General features: G+C 41.8%; 2 long non-coding RNA genes across 2 annotated transcripts in view; one reads left to right on the top strand and one right to left on the bottom strand.

Annotated features, from left to right (window-relative positions):
• LOC107834642 (uncharacterized) overlaps positions 1–1,416 on the top strand; it is a 12,271-nt gene extending 10,855 nt beyond the window's left edge. The window contains exons 2-3 of the long non-coding RNA XR_001660454.1: positions 221–224; positions 1,404–1,416. This is a non-coding gene — a long non-coding RNA (uncharacterized LOC107834642). The remainder of the gene's footprint in view (positions 1–220; positions 225–1,403) is intronic.
• LOC107834643 (uncharacterized) overlaps positions 1–3,277 on the bottom strand; it is an 18,517-nt gene extending 15,240 nt beyond the window's left edge. Inside the window, exon 1 of the long non-coding RNA XR_001660455.1 lies at positions 3,193–3,277. This is a non-coding gene — a long non-coding RNA (uncharacterized LOC107834643). The remainder of the gene's footprint in view (positions 1–3,192) is intronic.
• Between the last annotated feature and the right edge of the window lie 2,899 nt (positions 3,278–6,176).

The raw sequence follows: 6,176 nt of genomic DNA, 5'->3' as shown, positions 1-6,176 counted from the left end.
GCAGCGCTATTATATTACTGACGATTAGACGGATATCCACCACTGCGCATGTCTGGAGCTCCGTGTGCGAGTAAAGGTGGAGGCGATGGGTGACAACAGGCACTAAGTCACGATATTGCTTGGATTTTACGGCGCCACCTTAAGACCCTGAACTTCACATTTTAACGGAAAAAAAGCTCAATGCCACGTGGATGTAACGAGTAACGCGACGGTTTTGTAGAAAGGTAGTGAAGTAGAAAGTACAGATACTTACTGTAAAATGTAGTGGAGTAAAAGTAGAAAGTATCCATTATTAAATCTACTTAAGTAAAGTACAGATACACGAAAACTGTACTTAAGTACAGTTTTCGTGTACAGTACAGTACACCACTGCTGTGAACTACCAAACATGTTTTGTAAAGGCATTACTGAAATAGTTCTCATAATTCTCACCTATGACAAAATACTCTAGGTGGGAAAAGGTGCTGCTGGAACTGCTTGTGCCTTTGATGCAGTTTCCTGAAAAATAACAATGTTCAGTGATATTATTTTTAATTTTAACTTAATACTCAGGTACAGAGAGACATTTCCATAGACATACATTTTGATGTCTCTATTCAGGTGTCTCTGTTTGCAGACCGAGACACTTTCTGTGCCTCCATCTGTAGACCTAAGGATGACAGCTGTTTCAATGCTAACTTTGTAAGCTTGAAACACAGCTATGCAACCAACCATAGCAAACCATTTAAAATTCAAGCAATTATCTTGCATTTGTAGTCTCCCATAGCAACTAAGAGAAATTTACTCCACTACACATGTATACAAATGGTACCAAACTTGTTCAGGAGCCAACTGATAGATAAGATCTATTTCATTAGATCTATTTAATTTTCTATTTCTTGGATTCCCCACCCTTTTATGATACTGCCAAGGGGAACCGCCCATGAAGCCCATATCAAACATGCACATTCTCAAAAAATCTTTTGTTCCCAAACCAATCATGTCTGACGATTCTTAGTTTTCCAGGTTTTTATATTCAGGCAGGTTTATAGAAAGTCAGTTTGTTTTAAACGTTTAGAAATGTTCCTCTACATTCATTTCCTGTGATGAAGCGGCTCTCTATTGTCCTCTTCCAGTCAGCGAAGACAGGTGTTATGCCGAGAAACGCATGCCTGCCAAGAATTGCATGCCCAGTCACGGGAGCGTGCATCACTCTAAGCTCTCGCATATTGATGAGAAAACAGACTGAAATATGACCGAACATATTTCGTGATAATGTTACGAACAATATTCGTAACGTTATCACGTTTCTTAACTATGTAAGCCCTAAAATGGTGGGTTTTATTTCACAGATTAATTGAAATAAATATGGGTTTTACACCTTTATTGAGAAATATGATTGAACGTTTTTCAGTCAGTGTCAGATGAAAATGTTCTCCACAGATGGTTTGAAATTCCCCTCTTTTTCTTTTAACACCATAATAGCTTAAAGCAGGGGTCTCAAACTCAATTTACCCGGGTACCGCTGGAGGCAGAGCGTGAGGAAGATTCCACAAAAAACATCCTCAAATGTCATCAAAGTTTAATTATTAATCCAATACATGAACTGCAAGCTTTGACTTTGACAAAGACATGATGAGGGTGTGACAAAATTTAGGGTGCGTTCACACTGCACCCTGAAGTGACCCAATTCCGATTTTTTGTTAAATCGGATTTTTTTTTTTTTGCCAGGCCGTTCACACTGGCACACATATGCGACCTGTATGTGTTCTGCAGTCTGAACGGGCAAACGACCTTAAAGTTTCCTGCATGCGCAGTAGAGGGCGAAATAGCGTCAGCGTCAGCACAAAATAGCGTTGGCAGAACACTGAGAACAGTGTTCTGCCAACACTGTTCTCAGTGTTGGCAGACTGAGAACAGTGTTCTCTGCCAACAGTGTTCTGTTGGCAGAACACTGAGAACAGTGTTCTGCCAACCGTCAAAAAAAGAAGAAGTGCTCAGTGTTTGCGGAAGTAAACATGGAGGCTATCGGTGGAGCTTAGCTTACACATTTGAAGTTGTTGTCCAACCGGAGCAGCATATTAACAACTTAATCCTGATTATAGTCCGTCATAGTTGTTTTTCTTCCCACTTGAGCGTATCAGAACGCAGAATTTGTCGAGTATCAGTGACGTTCAGTTCAGATGAATGGGGCCTGGACGTTGGGTCACATTTGAATCGGATACGTATCGGATATGGGTCGCATTCGAAAAGAATCCAACTTGTGCTGTTCAGACTGTTATGAAAAGATCAGACACAGGTCGCATTATGCCAAAAAAAAAAAAAAAGAAAATCGGAATTGGGTCACTTTAGGCTGCAGTGTGAACGCACCCCAAGTTTATTCCATCTGGCATCGCTCTTGTTCTACGTTTCATAGAAGTCTTTAGCCAGCTAGCAAGTATGGAGAACGTCTCGACGCGTGAAGTCATTACCGCTTTTACTTGTCACAACAGCGCGGCGGATGATGAGCAGCCCGGTAGTAGTCTCCTTTCTCTGCGTTTGATCGTGGCATTTGTTAATGGTAGAAAGTACTGGAATGGCGACTGCAGGGAAGGGCAACTGGTACCAGACTGTTCCATCATCCGCCACACTATTGTTACAAGCGTAGTGTGCATGAAGTCAGTGTAGCTTAGCCGAGCACCAAATGTCAGCCATGATGAGGAACGGCGGGCAGGACTTCCGGGAGGTCCGCTCACCCTGTGGGACGCTAATAATATTAGTATATTATAATTTCATATCACGGTGGGGGCCACGAGACATCGTCCTGCGGGCCGCAATTGGCCCGTGGGCTGCGAGAATGAGACCTCTGGCTTAAAGCATTACAAAACAGAGGCCCATTATGTAGAACATTTTATATAATCCTTAACTGTCTAGTCTATTAATGTATGGGGGGATACATTTTAATTTCTGAGCCTGCCAATATTTGCATCCCTTGTCTATTGTCCTGTTGAACTTATAGCAATAGCTCAGAGAATAAGTGTCATTATGTAGAAAAGGTGAAATCCCTCTTAACTCTTCATTTCTTCAAGTTAGCAGGGGGATACATTTTTTTGGCATAGCAAATTGTTAGCTTGATAATATATGCAGGCCCTATATGTTTTCCCAAAATGTTATCCTATTGATATAAAACTCATACATGCAGTTCACAGAACAAATGTGAACTGTTCTGTGAACAGGTTATTTCACTCTTAACTCTTTATTTCTCCATGTTAGCAGGGGGATGCATTTTTTGGCATAGCAAATTATTAGCTTGACAATATATCCAGGCCCTATATATCCCACAATGCAACTGTCCATTAAACATTTACAGTACAGCTGTAAATTTCCACACATGAGCCAGCGGTCCAATCACGTCCCATATACTTTCCATATGCATTTCAGATCACAGTAAAGAGCTGTATTCTCAAAACCCAGCCACCTTAATACCTTACTGTATTTTCATGCTGTAGTTTTTACAGCCATTTGTTACAATGTAGAAAAAGAAAAACTTCCCAACAGGATACCTTCAGCAGAACCTGGCTTTGTTCATCTGCTGCGACCGACTGGAGAACAGAGCATAAACATAAAAAGAAACAGCAAAACTGATGTAGGAGAACTATTGTAAAGAAGAGTAAAAGGTTACTAGTAGGAGAAGGACAATGTTTAGTTGTTGGCAGCATTATGTCAGCCTATGCCCTTTTCCAAAAAGACATTAGAGTTAAACACAACACAAATCAAGTTTATTTGTAGCTTGACATCAGTCACCAATTATGAAACAAGCAATATACATTAAATTTTGTCAAATGCCATCATCAAAATCATCAAGCAAAATACACATCAAATATGTTGATCTATGTAATACTTACTAATCAAAGACAACTCTAAACAGCTGGGTTTTTAGTCTAATTTTAACGGAACTCAGTGTTTCAGTTGTTTTGCAATTTTCTGGAAGTTTGTTCCAGATTTGTGGTGCCTAGAAGCTGAATGCTGCTTCTTCATGTTTGGTTCTTTTAAAATTAATTGATAGAAAACCGAATCCAGTTTTTTTCTTAGTGCAACTTCTGACAGTGGGAAGAGATTGCTAATTTCTCATAGTCAGGGCAGCAGGAGCTGGCTGTAAATCTTCTGCTAGTCAATAAGTTATGGTAAATCTGAAATTTGGTTTGATGATCATCATGTGAGAGAATGCAGACTCACACTAAAAGACTGAGCCAAAGAGCATTGTCAAGTTAAAAGCACATCTACTGATGTTTGACTATCTCACTTCCAACATCAGTTTCCAGAGGTGTCGTCTCACACCAGATGTTGCACTAGAACAATTCCAGTAGTCAGGGAGGAGTTAATGATTGCAATTATAAAAGGAAGGAGAGACGAGAAGCATAATTTAACCAGGGCTGTGGGGCTAGAATCAAGCACAAATGGAGAGTTTAGATTCACTAATGAGGTCTGAAATTTCTGAAACATTTGTGAGTTTCGAAATGGAAAGTAGCTCACCAAAGGAAAACGTCACAGGAGTTGACAGAGATTGAGAGGTAGAAGATAAACACTGGTGAATTTTGTGGATTTTCTTACTGAAGAGTAGCATTATGGAATTACAAGTATCAGTTGAGCACAGATGTAGAGATATCTGTACTTCACTGATGTATTGAGATTGAGTCATCGCGTATGACGTCATCAAAGCCAGAGCCAAAGCCAGGATAGGTCTGCGAGGTGTGGACGGGTCTCCTGAATATGAAATAGAGGTTAAAATGCTGAACACTCCACCACCAGTCATTTGTCGTGAACATTTATCTCCCGACAGGAAACGCTGAGACTTCGGGAGAGAAGGACGATGGTATTCAGAGCCAAGCTTGCTGAATTAAGAGCATGGTGTGAAAATGACAGGTAAAGGACCTGCGGTGACATTCTGAAACTAATTAGGATGGGGTGGTAAACGGACAACCGCTGAGATGAGCTATATCAGGCGATAAATTTAATTGTTGATTTTTTTGCCCATCATTCATTGAAGAGAGGAGATTTTATATTTATGTAGCACGTTTCTGACAACGAGGTAAATCGAAGTGCTAGAGAAAGGCTAAAGTAAAGTCCTAAACTAGACATTGTTTCCCCCCAAAAGACCGTGGATCCTTAAATTATAGGGGATAAAGAAAGATGCCGTTGAAGAGCCAGGGAACTGAAAGTAGAGATGATCGAACTGTGTGAAGGTTAGAACTCTAATGGAAGGTTCCGAGCTGCACAAAATTTTGTTAATGTGCGGCATGCGAAGGTGAGGGACTTGAGAGATAACGATGATTGGAAGTCGGAATGACCTGCTGGAAAACCAGAGTTAAAGATGGCTGCTAGATGAAGTGACGAAGAAGACCTGGTACGTGCGAGAAGAATGCGTTGCCCTTGTCAATGGTTTTCTGGGTTTGACTCAGTGCCGCAAAAAAGTGGGCATGCAGCGCATGCAACGCATAGGGGCACTGCACCAGGGGGGCGTCAAAACCCCGTCTGGAAGGGGCGGCGCGCCGATAATGTTTTCGCATACAGTTGAGCGCCCTTACGCTCCTTCACCTCGCGCCCATAACGGAGTAAATGCAGCGAGTTTGTACCCCAACACGTACCTTCGTGGTGGGGTAGGTGGAGGGTACAGCGAGCGTAGGTTGTGTACGCATCCACCTGAGAAATGTAGCGCGTGTACTCCTTCACCTTCACGTACCTTCCTGCGGGTGGGGCGCCGATTTATGCATTCGCATCCACCTGAATAATATGTAGTTGCGACCCTGGTTCGACTGATGATTTGTGTAGATGACGTGGGCCTCATTAATGCGTAAGTCTGAGCACTCCTGCGTGTACACCCCTTTAGTAAAAGGCGGAACCAACAGATTGCGGGGAAAGGAGGAACGGACGTTGTCGGGGCTAGCCGCCCAGATAGCACATGATGTTAAATCAACGTTGAAAAATAGTTAGAATGGTTGATTTTTGGTTGAAGTCGACAAATGACGGTGGATCAACCATCAAACAACCATCCAATCAAACCGTTGAAACTGTGACATTGAATCAACGTTGTTTTGTGGTTGAAATCTGATCACTGAAATGCCGCCAACGTCGAATCCAGTGTGTTTCAGCACTGGTCCTCCAGGCCCTACAAGTTTTAGGCATTTCCCTAATTCAGCACACATGATTTTAATTAACAT

The sequence above is a fragment of the Poecilia formosa genome, unplaced genomic scaffold (genome assembly GCF_000485575.1).
Source record: "Poecilia formosa unplaced genomic scaffold, Poecilia_formosa-5.1.2 Scaffold704, whole genome shotgun sequence".
In the NCBI taxonomy this organism is placed as follows: domain Eukaryota; kingdom Metazoa; phylum Chordata; class Actinopteri; order Cyprinodontiformes; family Poeciliidae; genus Poecilia; species Poecilia formosa.
Note: the sequence above shows the minus strand (reverse complement) of the source record. Positions and strands in the feature narration are given on the sequence as shown.